The 13,940-nt window shown below is 36.1% G+C and overlaps 1 protein-coding gene across 1 annotated transcript in view; it reads right to left on the bottom strand.

Moving 5' to 3' along the window:
• The window catches only part of LOC137405073 (proto-oncogene tyrosine-protein kinase ROS-like), a 59,989-nt gene extending 58,430 nt beyond the window's left edge, over positions 1 to 1,559 (bottom strand). Inside the window, exon 1 of the mRNA XM_068091300.1 lies at positions 1,545 to 1,559. The gene's annotated coding sequence lies outside the window, so the exon portion shown is untranslated. The remainder of the gene's footprint in view (positions 1 to 1,544) is intronic.
• Positions 1,560 to 13,940: the final 12,381 nt, after the last annotated feature.

Raw genomic sequence — 13,940 nt, 5'->3', positions numbered from 1 at the left:
ACTTGGAATATCTCTGAGTCCCTTTACGCTCCCAGCGAGTTTCACGTAGTGCTGCATACATTACCAGACCATTACAACTAAATTGATCAAATACTAGTACCCTGGCAGTCTGTGCACTGTGAGAGACCATCAGGTGTAATACCTATGTGTACAATTATTCCATAATGCAGCAAGGTGGTCGAGTAGTGCAGTTGGTAGTGTGCCTGGCTGCTAGCTCAAATATTTGAGTTCAATTTCTGTGCGATACATTTTTTCCAACTTGTAAGTGTGGCTTGCGACGAAACAAGCGAATGGACTGACACGCCTCTCATTATAATAAAGATTTGGCAAAAGATTGCAGTTTATGAAGTGAATTCAAATCTTTGTACCTCAGAGTATCAAAAATCTGCAGTTCAATGTAGTGAATAGAAACAAACACAAACATGCCTTATAGATAGTAGTTGGAAGCTAAGTACTAACCAAGCTAATCTAGCATGAGTACTACAGGCATTGTGCTACGGTGCTCTAGCCTCCCCTAAGATTAAAGCTAATCTAGTGTTTAGCAAATGAACTAGACCATGTTTAGTCTAATGCGATAACGTCTACCTTGCCAACTGCTGAGTAATAAAATTGGCTAAAGTTCCATTTAGAACTCTGTTCATCGGCCCAAGTTTTCCTATAACTTGTCATAAAAGGAAATTCCATCGAGTCAAGTCGTTATCACCTTTTAAAGAACTAGGCTATGACATCATAAGTTAGCAGGTTTAACCCTAACGTAATGCTTGTCCATAAGGTAGATCAATTCTGGAAGAAGTATTTAGAAATCTATGATTACCAAGAATTGGATCGACTTCACGAAGTGCTAGACACTATACTGCAATTGCATGACTTTAAAACACCCCAACTACTGCTAAATAATTTCTAGTGCCTCAAACTTGAAGAAGACATAATAGGAAAAGTTTAAACTGATGTTATTGTGCTGGTAAAGGAGGAATACTGAGATGAAAGCTAGTAAATTTATTTAAAAGCATTGATGGTGTTGTAATTCGTCAACTGGAAACAAATACATTTAGTAATTGCTAGTACTCATACATGTTGCCCTGTTTAAGTTTCGCTATACACCGGTTTTAAGGTTGATAGAAACATGAGTGGAAATGAGAAAAGTCAATGATGATGATGGTTAACATGAAACAATTTTGAAAACTGTAACAAAAGCATCGCTTTATAAACATCCAACTGGTAAGCGCAGTCAGGAGATAGGCCTACAAGAAGCCTTTTTTCTATTGAGGCAGTCAAGAGTGTGACGAGTAATGACAGCTAGTGCAGGTTGATACAAGATAAAGCACACGAAGCAGATGGCACTCACTACAGGTTGACTCCTTCCATACTCACCGGGTGGTTTGTTACTTCACCTAGCTGTATAAATATCCAACTGAATACAAGGAGCCTCTTGCTATTGTGGAAGTCTATAGTGTTGACAAGTAATGACAGACACTGCAGGTTGACACAAGATGAAGCACACAAAGCACATGGCACTCAAACAGGTTGACTCTTTCCATACTCACCAGATGGTATGTTACTTCTGTACTATATATAATCCAGAAGAGAAAACATTTTCTAAACTTTCAAGGTCAAGCGCATTCGCTTATCGTTTAGATTACGTAGACTCACTTCTGCTTATCAAACGCATAGTCACATAGAGCAATCGAACGGACAAGCACATGCTCATGTTATGCTATCGAAAGTCACATGATCCAGTGAGCAGTAACAATAACAGAGTTGAAGCGTGATTGATTGAGCTGAACAAATAACAATCAACTGCTTGTTGCATTCTATTGGAGGCTGTACTTTCCTATAGACTTATGAAAATAATTAGGTTGCATCTATTATGAAACCCACGCTGTGTCTGGGTTTGCTATAGAAAAATTAGCCTGAGCATCATACATGCATTATTTCACCTGGCTAGTAGGTGAAACCAAACTTATTGTAGCCAACCAGAGCTAGCTAGCAGCTGTCAGGGGGTTAACCATAGATATAGTAAACCCTAGATATGCGAATAATCAAAACAAGTGAGGCCTATAATTAGCATGACGCAACGTCATGGTGATGTGCAAAGCGAATCAGCTGATCTATTAACTCCTATTGACTTAGCACTAAAAACTGCTCAATTTTTCCATAGTTTGTGCATCTGAGACTACATATTTTATTGAAAATATGTAAAACTTATATGCAGTAATACTTCAACTTACGAGTGCCCTAGCGTACGAAAAACTTGAGGTACGAGCCAGCTTTTAAGCAAGTTTTAGCACTAAAATACGAGCCATGTTTGAGATACGAGCACATGAGACAGTTGCCAAGTATGTCGGAGGTGTTTTATGAGAACAGCATCACTCTGTATTTTTCAACTGCTCAGATTATACTTTTGTACCAGGTTTTTTGTGCGCGATTTTCAGTGCAGAATTATGTGAATTAAAAGTACCGTGCGTAGACCGAAAGTTTGCCAGTAAAAGGATAGATAATGCAAAGAAAAAGCGAATGATAACAATTGATATTAAATGGAAAATTATTGAAAAATATGCAAAAGATGTATGCGTGATGGAGCTTGCTCAACAATATGACAGAAATACATCCACAATTATCAAACACAAGGATTATATTCAAGGCATTTAGTCTGCAAAAGGACTAACCATAGTTTCTAAACGATGCAGCGATCTTCACGACCACTGATGGAGAGACTGCTCAGGTTTTGGATAAAAGACAAACAATTGGCCGGTGACTGCGTAACTGAAACGATGCTACGTAAAATGGCCGGTGCTATCTATCAAGACTATAAAAAATAGACATTCGGACAAGTTGGCTAGCGGTCGTGCATTAACCCTTGGTGACAACACCTGTGTTCGTCCTGATCGCAACACGTTAAAAGGGCAACGAAGGCAAACGTCCTTAGATAGGTTTCTCTTAAAACGGCCAGCTGGTCGTGAGAGCGAAACAAAAGAAAAATTAGCTAACCACCGAGAAACTTGAAACTATGAACGCCGAAGAAACTTTAATTGCGTTAAGTTAAAGATTAAAGTTTGCTTTTAGGTTTGCTTTTAAGTTTGTCTTTTAAGACTTAGATAAAATCCAAATTTATCAAAGTCAGCTGTTGTAATGAAGGATAACTTATCTCTCCCTCCGTGGCAAATGCTAGCATTAGCTGCTATTGTATGTATTTAATTTAACATTTTAATTAATCACATTTCCTTGCATTATTTTTATTTGTTGCTTTTTGAAAGCATGTGGTAAGTTAGGACAATAACCAACATGTTCTTTCTGTTACAATATATTGTTTTGAGTGTTTTATTTGCATTTTCAAAGTATGAAAACCTATCAATATATATTTAATTGTTCTATATATAAATAAATTGCACCAACATGCGAGTAAATTGACATACGAGCTCAGTCTCTGAACGCATTAAGCTCGTAAGTCGAAGTATGACTGTAATGACTTTGGATGAGAAAGGCAAGAATCTTACACACATGGTAATAAATAATACCAATGATTTAGAAGCTTCTATATCATTGATAATACAAAGAGTGACCAAATAGAAATTAAACTAATAACAAACTAATGAATCAAATGAGGTTTAGAAGCAGTTACGCTGGACCCCTGTATTAAACACCCATTAGACATGACTTAAAATAACTAGACGAGATAGTTTTTGTCTAAGGTTGGTTGAACTAGATTCCTGCTTTGAAGCGGCATAGTGTTTTCTGATTTTAGTATAGCGATTTACTATAGTTTTGAGTAGACTGTTGGCATGCACTGTACATGTAAAACCTTGATGGAGGTTATGTAATAAAACATATATGTTACTGTCTGTGACGTTACTTGTTTAAAAGCTCTCTGTGTGATACCACAGCTCTCCATGTGTGAACGTAGGCACTTTTCTGCAGCAATTCATATTCGGCCTATCAATCTGGTCACCAATCCTCCTCTGTTTTTAACTGAGATTAGGGTTATGTCATCACTATTTCTACTTCCCACTACTTCGACATCGGTCAAGAACTTGATACGCTCATCACATTTGAGTTAGAAAAAATCCTCATCACCGAACTCCTCATCTTCACCTTCCTCAGCTTTTGTCTCTTCTTTCTTTATCTTTCTAGCCAGAGAATGTAGCAGGAGTTGGCCAGTTTTTTCAGCCCTGCTCACATCCAGATCAATACAGTTAACATTGGGATTTGGTGTGATATCTGCTTTTATGAACAGTGCTCGAAGTGCAGATCTAAAGCACTGCACATCCGGGTTATTGTTATAGCCACCCTTAGATCGTATTGTGGAAAACAGAATCTCAATGTGATCCTGGTTGATCTTAAAGGTTAGGAAGTAGTTGATGTAAGGGTAGTTGCTGAAAAGATATTGAGCAATGTCATGTACAGATTTGGCTGCTGACTCAAAACCAATGACGAAATGATGATGATTTTCCTATTATTTTTCACTAGCAGCTTCCAGCTTGGTGTCTTTAATCGGCATAGATAGCTTATGATATTGTTGAGAACTTCTCGTTTTGAGTTGAAGTTCTGTTTTGTTATGGGCAATTCAGGATATACCTGAGGTGTTGTGGTCTCTTCTGATGACATTTCACTAAGAATTTGGTCTTATTGTTTGTGTTTGTTATGTTTATGACTTAAAAACTAGCATGCCAAGCATGCTTCCACTACTGAACTTATTGCTCAAATGAAGGCTTTGATGCTGTGATGCACATCACTACGACGTAACGTCGTGAAAACAACAGCCAATTATAGGCCTCACTTTTGCTCCATTGTATTGATAGCTATTCGCCAATCTAGGGTTTACTATATCTATGGGGTTAACACACTCATTGCACCTGATCAGGTGATGAATTGAACTGATTATCAAGCAGTTGTCTTCTCTTTGTATTATTAGTGACCAGAAGTGTTTTTTATGCGGTTTCCAGATTTTTGTTTAAATATTTTTGTTTTAATATATATATATTAAATATATCATTTTAAATATAAATGATTTTTATATTATTAAATATATATACTTTAATATATATTTGTTTATAATATTATTTTGATGAATTACTGGGCTATACAGTATTGGGTATGCTGATGTAAGGTCCAAAATTGAAAAAATTAATGATGACATGATCCGGTTTTTTGCAATTTAAAACTGTAAAGATAAAACCAGTTATCATGCTTCAAGTAAAAACTGTTGTTAGCATACATATAACTTTTACACATGAGCCTATATATATATATATATATATATAGCTCCATTCTGGTTGGGCCATGTACACAGAATAGGACAAGACCGGCTTCTACATCAACTATTATACTCTCAGCTGTGTGATGGTAAGCGAAATCAAGGAAGGCCTAGACTCCACTTTAAAGAGATATCTAAGAGGAATTTAAAATGGAAACAGACCAATATAAACTCATGGCAGACAATTACTTGTAATCGAGCTGAGTGGAGATCTGCTATCGTACGTAAGACATAACTATAGGCAGTCTTAGACACCTTGACTGACTGCAGAAGAGGCATTCATCTCTCTCTCCAGACAGCTCGCTGTTTCATCTTTTTCTAAGCTCATCAGTGGAACAAGAAGTGAATGTTTGTTATTTGCAGCTCTTAGACCAGAGATGTCAAACGCAATTGTACAAGGGGTCAAATTGAAAAGACAATCTAGGTAGGGGACGAACAGGATAAACATTTATTGAACACACTAAAACTAAATGTTTTTGGAGCATAAATATGGATAAAAACAGACAGGAATATCACTCTGAAACAAACTTCAAGTTAAATTGACGCAATAAGTATGCATCAAGGCAGCTGAAGCATTTTATTGTGGGATTTGTAGTTTTGTGCAGTATTATGTCATATTATGTCATCAGTGCTCCATACGGATGGGCCACGAATAGCAGTAATGTAAAATGATCTTGAGGGTCGGATCAGATTACAAGGTGGGCTGGATGTAGTCCCCCCTTTTGCAGGCCATGAGTTTGACACATTTGCAGCTATTAGACTATAGCTCATTATTTTCGAACTTTTCCCAGCACCATTTTTAAACATACACGCTGTAAAACTCAAATATTATACACTGTTTACATGAATGAAGAGTTTCAAGTGAAGATGTATTCAAATATTGATTTACATGGAAAGCCCAACCTCCTTGAGTCTTATACAAATCATTAGATCTTTGGCTACTTTTTCAGAACCCACTGTTTTGGTAAAACGTGCAATCTGAAGGAAACGGAAGTACGCTAGCAACACTGACTTTGCTCAATTCAAAGACTTAACCAGGAGTGATTGGTTTACTTGAATGGTAAAAATCAAACCTGGTGCAGTCAAATTATTTCCACCCGCTTAAGCTTAGAAGTCAAATCTTTGTATGCATCTACAGTGCTTGTTTTAGTTGCCGTCACAAATTATGTCTAATCTGTCAAATTAATATTCTAAGCTATGTTTCCATTTTATTGTCTCCTGTCAGAATAATTATTTTATTGTATTAAAGGTGAAGTCTACTTTAAAAAGTAGCATAATAAAATTTCATAAGTGCCAGTCAATTTTAGTGTATAGTTAACAGAGAGCAAAAATCAGGTGCCAATGTCAATATTTATGAACAAGAGTGGGCAACTTCTTAATTTTAATGTGTTATTTGTGTTTAAACAGTCTTTCTGCATGTAGTAGCCAAGCGGTCCTGTGGTGTTCATTCTAGGATTAGCATCAAATCTAAATGCTCCTAATGACTTGAACATCACGAGAGACATAAATTTAAGGTAGCTGAGGCTACCTACATACAATACGAAGGTAGATCGCATGTACATGTACGTACCTTCGCATGTAATGACCTTCCTTTTATGGTTGCTAAGCCGATGAAATTGCAAATTATATTATTGTAGCAGCCAGCTGCTGTCAGGTAGCATGTGTACAGCATGAGTTCCAATTACTTATACTTACTGCAGTTCCCTTGTAGACTGTCTCCATTCAACAAACAAATTATGTACTTACAATTTACCTGATATGGAAAGTTATGACCAACTTTCAAATGCCCTTAATGCTGAGAAGCTAAATGTGTTTTGAGATATTTGCTGTTTAAAATACTCAGACCGCATCTCAAATTTGCCTGGCCATATATTACATTCCTACATTCCCTACACCTTGGACCAGACACCATCAGCTTTCCAGTTTACATTAGACAACAGGGTTATGCGAAAAGAGCTTTTTCTTTCAACACAGACAATTAACTGTACTTTACTACTTTTTTGTTGTGGTTTTTTGTCTCAGGGCCTAAATAGCTTTAAACGGCCTTGACCTGTGTAAATAAAGTAAATATCTATCTAAAGCAGAACTTCCTGGTAAACTATTGCCGTCAAGCATGCTAACAACCTGGTAATCATTAATATGGGCGAAGGTTTTTTCAAACATACAACAATCTTCACTTCCACTGACTCGAATGTGTATATAAGATGAACTTACACAAAATCTTAGTAGATTTTATCAGAAAGTATCAGTATTTTTCCATCATCTGTGATTATTTTGATGTTTGAGGTGATCTGACTGCCAGAATGTTTCCACTTTAAAATCGATATAACTTTATTGCAGTTAAAACCTTCAAACCAAGCAAACGTGCGATTATGATGTCTATAGTTGCAAAGAGTTCGACAGAATAGAGATGCGCACGCTGCAATTTGAACACGATAGTCGATATCAACAATAGCAGCTAGTGACATTAACCTTGTGCACATACTTTTCTTGAGTGTTTTAACTGTGATCTTCCCGACAGTCAGATCGCCTCAAACATCAACATGATCGTCGCATGTAGTATTTGATATCATCCTTTTCTTGAACAATGATGCCTCAAACATCAACATGATCGTCGCATGTAGTATTTGATATCATCCTTTTCTTGAACAATGATGCCTCAAACATCAACATGATCGTCATATGTAGTGTTTGATATCATCCTTTTCTTGAACAATGATGCCTCAAACATCAACATGGTCGTCGCATGTAGTGTTTGATATCATCCTTTTCTTGAACAATGATGCCTCAAACATCAACATGATCGTCGAATGTAGTGTTTGATATCATCCTTTTCTTGAACAATGATGCCTCAAACATAGGCTTGTTTAGCAAAGGCTTTAGATAGAAGCAACTTAGGTGGAGAGCTTGGATGATGTTTGCACCTTGTTTGACCGTGCACCTGCGGTGATTAGCTGCACTTTGACGTAAATGATAAAATGCACGCCATTATACCAATTTTGTGATGAGAAAATCAATTGAAATGCGAAAACAGACCTTAGCACAATCTGAAGTTGAATAATTTTAGATAAAGTTTAAGGATGCCACCAAAAGCAAGTAGTTACACACGTCTCAAACCAAAATCCTTCAACATTTCGTGACTGATTGGCTATAGAAATAGGACTATCTTATAATGAAGGGAAGGTGCAGTAGCAGGTGTCTGGAAGGCATCTTTTTATAGACTGTCATTAAGACCACAAATAGTTATGGCCATCTATAGCAGTTGGATGGGTCAACCTCTACATTCCCTACCCCTCTATAACCATATACAATAAACGCTTCTATAAACCTCCCATCATGTAAATTCCATTTAATGTAAAAAAATTTTATAGTTTTTGCTTCACATTATGTGTGAAGTTTCATACAACGTAAAGTGTCAAGTCGGTGCAAGTTCTCAAATTTGATTTGAATTATGGGAGTCCATAGTTAGCTTTAAAATATAATTTTCTCATTTGCTGCATTTAATGGAGAACACTACGTATAGGGTTTACTATATTATATATACTGGTGACCCGGACAATCTAGTTTGTCGTGAGACATCAGCAGGTGTTGATAAAGCGAAGAGAATAAGAAGCTGCACAATTATTCAGAAATGCCTCAAGGCAGTCAATTGGTGAAGGTGCTTAAGTGTTGGTCTATCAACATTACTCTAACCCTGGCTTCAGAAAAATGCACGAACAAACAGACACCGCTCTTATGGTAGTAGATATATATTTGTATATATCTATATTTTATATTTATATTAAAAAATGTTTAAATATAAATATTTAAATATATTTATATACATTTAAAATATATATCTATATTTTTTTACTCTATTTTAAACACACAATTTTCTGTTTTTTCTACTCTAGACCTTGCTGTCTAAAAAGAGGAAAAATTTTTTAATTGACATTGACATTGTGCACTTCCCTAACTAAACGTAAAAATACCGTAATCATAAACCCTAAACCAAATGAAAGTGATATGAAGAGAAAAGTTGCCAATACCAACCAATAATACCACCGTTACTGTACAGACATTACATTAAAAAGTTAAATCTAGTTTTTTCCTATTTCAAGGGCCAAAAGGGTGAAGTTGAGACAATCTCAGAACAGATTAGTCAATTGATATGCATTTTACTGTTCATATAACATAAAATCCCTATAATGTAAACTTTCTTGGAACAGATTATTTACGTTGCAGGAGTGTCTACTGTCCATGGCTATTTAGCCAGCTAGAGAAGCAGGATTCATGCAATAAACATCACCATGCAATGTCATGAGGTATGTGAGTTGGTCTATACATCTATCTATTGGTTAACCAGCAGCAGTGAGTACCACCAGCTGCCGATCTCCTAACCAAGATTAGAATATCAGACTGTTTGTGAATGAACATTGCCAATAAACTGTAACGCCCCTTCAGGAAAGCTCATCAATGAATGACCATCTATTTTAACAGCTGTGACCAAAAATTACTAAATAAGTACTAGCTTGGAACTTGACTTGCCTCTCAGCCAAGATAATCACATTTTGAATATGCAATGTGCCAGCCAGCAAGCGAGAGTATACATAATAACTGGAGGCGGACATATCTTCGCTGAACAAGCTTATAAACTTTGTAACCGATAATATATATATATAGAATAATATAACAATATACATGATAACAATATATATGATAACAATATATATGATAACAAATAAATATATATTAATAGATATATTTTAAAGGTATTACTGTTATTGCAAAATTCCCGAAATCAGCTCTTTGCTGACATCCGGCGAATCAAAAACGCTAATCTAGTTAGTATGGTCTTGAAGTGGTACCCGCTGCCGAGGCCGGAGTAATCTACACGCCATTGGGCTGTCCTTTTTCTTTTTCCTTTAAATTGCAGTAATTTTTTTATCCACGTGAGCCAACCCCTACTCACTGCTTGTCATCTGGGCTCTGCACCTCGATTAGCCAACCTATTGCACACATGCAGCCTTCATCAACAATTTTCATTGTGTATTTCTGAACAATTGTCTAACTCGGTGAGAAAATAGAACTCCATTTAAAAAGCTTGCTATGTATTAACGAATCTAGTACATATGTTAACAAACATTCTGATCCTCCAAACCCCAATATATTCATGTGTTTCAAAGACAAAGGCATGCGAGTTCCCTGGTTGCCTTTAGATGGTGTAATTTCGGTGCTCTGCATGAGATGAACTTTATGTTAGTTAAATGCAGCATCATTTTGACCTGATTGGCCTCGTGTTGCAACTCACAAATAAAATTAATCATTTGATGCGTTTCATTGAAGTGCAAACAGTGCTTTATTGTTCTTTTACATAAAAGATTAACTTTTGTTTAAGAGTCAACTGTGAAAAGATGTATATTTAACAGGCCAAGAGAGCAAACATAAAGTATAGTACTAAGCCAAATACATATGTTGTCAATTGAATAGACCATAAGTGTTTTACTAAGAGCGTACTCACAATTCCTTGCTAAGTTTAAATGAATCACTTTGGATAACATTACACTCACAGTAAACAATTTGTGTCAGGGAGCATGAGCAAAGCTCCCGTAATGCTAAATCTCACAGTGAGAAATTCAGTCTAAACGGTTTACAAGTATGCTGATGCTGATAAAGAAATAATAATCTCCAGCAAACAACAACAAGAACATCAACAAGGAATTGCTGCGAAGTAATATGAGAAGTTGAGAACATAAATGGTATATTCTACTCCAAACTTCAATAAGGTATAACCTTGTCAACTGCAAAAAAAATAATAGACTCTAATCAACTTCTTAAAGCAAACTGTACTTTGATCCCAAATATTGCAATGCCCCACAATAGTCATCCAAAACAGTCTAATGGAAAGGCCAAATCAACCTCTGGAATGAACATGCAGCAGGTAGTTAAAGAATATTTTCCAGAGAGATGTTGATATATTAAATTCCATTGCCTTCAAATTGAACATGATAGTAACATGAGAAATGTTCTTTTTTGCTCAGCTGAGATATCTGCTTCTCATCCACCAATATTGCTATCTCAGACTAACCACAAGTCTAGGCAAATCCTGAGGCTTTTTCTAGTTATTTGTTTACCAGTCAATATGTAAGTCTCTAGAACATTTCACAGTGAAATTAACCGCAGTGAAGTGAAGAGCATCTATTACCAAACAGGCTTTTCGAGACATTGACAACGGATATGGCACAATAACCAATTTGAAGTGTCCTCAACTTTGACAACATTAGCAGCTTGGCTAAAGAAATGTATCTCATATAATTACAGAGCCAACAAGCCGATGGACAATAAGAATTTACTATCCTTCGTTTTTTCGTGACGTCATTTTATCGTTGTCGGCTATCTTTATAGACAATTTTATCGTTAGAAACACGAAGCTTTTGCAATGATAATTTGAAAACGATGTTTTTGTTTGCAATTTTTTATTATAGTATCAAAACAACACTTAAAAGTACTAATAACTCAAAGAAAAATGATCATTTCCTACAAAAATGGCGGCTCTTTCGTGAACGAGCGCATGTGCAAACGACTTGATGACGTCAAAAAAATGATGGATAGTGGATTTGCTACGTTATGCTGTACTAGTGCCCTTGGAGTTTGGCGTCGTGGGAGATAGTCAGGCGTGTTAATAACCGGCTCAGTACCGTAAAACCTCTAATTGAGCACCATGGCGCTCTATTTTTCAACTTTTCTATAGTGAGGGTCAATTGGAGGCGTCGTTCAAATAGAGGTTTTACGGTATATGCACAATAATTCTAAAACAGTCAAATGTCAATGATTGGTGCAGGTGGCAGTGGTGCCACATGTCATGGGTTCAAACCCTGTATGAATCAATCTTTTTCTCCAACCGTGGTTTCAGACGGACGGACCAACACGGCTTTTATAATAAGATTTAAACATAATAAAGCATCAGTTGAAACAGTGACTGAAGAATTCTACAATTTAGAATTTAGTTAAGGAGTAGACCCACCACATAAAAACAGCTCTACTCTCTTGTTTGCATTCTACTGCTTAGCATGATTTCGTATTCCCTGTTGTTATGAAGTAGGCCTACATGAGTTTTTAATAACATACCCCTCACAATTGTAAAATAACTACGATAGTTTGGGAACGAATTTAGTAGATGGTGATAAGTGAAAACAGAGTTGTAAGGGACTCATTGGCATTAGGTAAGCGTCAGGATTGTGACACATTAAAACTGCAGTGCATCGTTGCAGTTCAGTATGCAGTAAGTTTGCAATGCATTACAATTTTCTACCATGCAGTAGACATTTATTGCTACTGCAACTGTGATCCCACTGCAAATTGCCTACGGCGACCTAAGGCACATTTACTTTCATGGCAATTACCTGAAACCCAGCAATTTAGGACCCTACAAATATGCATTCTTGAAAACTTGAAACTAAATGCTTGTGTGTGTATTGCAACTACGCATTAGTATGGTTAATACTGTAGATTAACCGAAACTACCGACTTTCTAAGTCTTTGTATTGCAATTTCACTGTTACTGCACTATACCCGAAGTTCTCACCACAATTGATCTTGTTCAAAAGTTGAATTACCTGAACAGCTTTAGATTTGATTGACTCCAGTAATTACCACTAATTAATCTAGTCATTCATATCTGGTCGTGTCATATTGAGTGTGTTTCTACTGTTTGCTGTAAGGGGAATCTAATGCAACCCTCCTTAGCTGACTGAGACATTGTGACTACTGAAATAGGCTGAAGTCTGCTGTGTTCATGTGAGATTTAATTCCGAGTATACATATAAATGATGCCAAAACACTGGTTCTTTATTTCAACAATGTACAACACTGATCAATTTGTTTGCCACTCATACTCAAGTTTCCGCAGCTTTCACATCTCACAATTGTGTTGTGGTTGCGTCCGAGTAAACTCAATACTTGATTTTGCGTAAAACCCTGGTAGAAAAACCAGCATTATTTCTAAGGGAGGTAAGAGTATAAATACACGGTAAAGGTAAGTAACAGTATAAATACATGGCCCAGATTTACCTTCTGTTTCGTTGATAAACAAAAGAATTATATTCATATCATCAAAAAAGTATAGGCAGTACAGAAGGAGTAAAAAAAGACAATAGAAATAATCAACATAACAAAAATATCTTTAGCATTAGAAACAACAGAACTTCTCTGCAGTTTAAATTAATTATTGAACCTGACTTACACAATTTAATTAAAACAAGACGTGTTAAAGAGGTTTGACCTTGATAACGTTTCTTTTGCAATAGGCTCTGTTCACTGAGTGATTTTTAAAACATGGATTTAAGCAAGCGCACACATAAGTTAAGCAAACAATAAATTACAGGATGTGATAGAAAGAGTTGTCTGCTCTTTTTTAATATTGGTTAAAAGAGAAAGCAATTCTTAATTTCCAAGATAATAGAAGCAACTAGTATACTTGAAGTCTGCTCACCAAATTACTATTTAAATTTCAAAAAATCAACCAATGAGCAGGCCACGGAGTTCCCCAATTTTTGTATAGTGATGTTTTATGTAGAGAACATCCATAAATTTTATTTTAACAAAATTTCAATCTAAAACTCATGTCAAGCATACTCAGACAACACACTCATCTGGATATAACAAAATCTCTTACATCAGCAGCCAATCAGTGCAGGCAAGAAGAGATATA

Source organism: Watersipora subatra, chromosome 9, assembly GCF_963576615.1.
Source record: "Watersipora subatra chromosome 9, tzWatSuba1.1, whole genome shotgun sequence".
Lineage (NCBI taxonomy): Eukaryota > Metazoa > Bryozoa > Gymnolaemata > Cheilostomatida > Watersiporidae > Watersipora > Watersipora subatra.
This window is presented reverse-complemented; position numbering and strand designations above follow the sequence as displayed.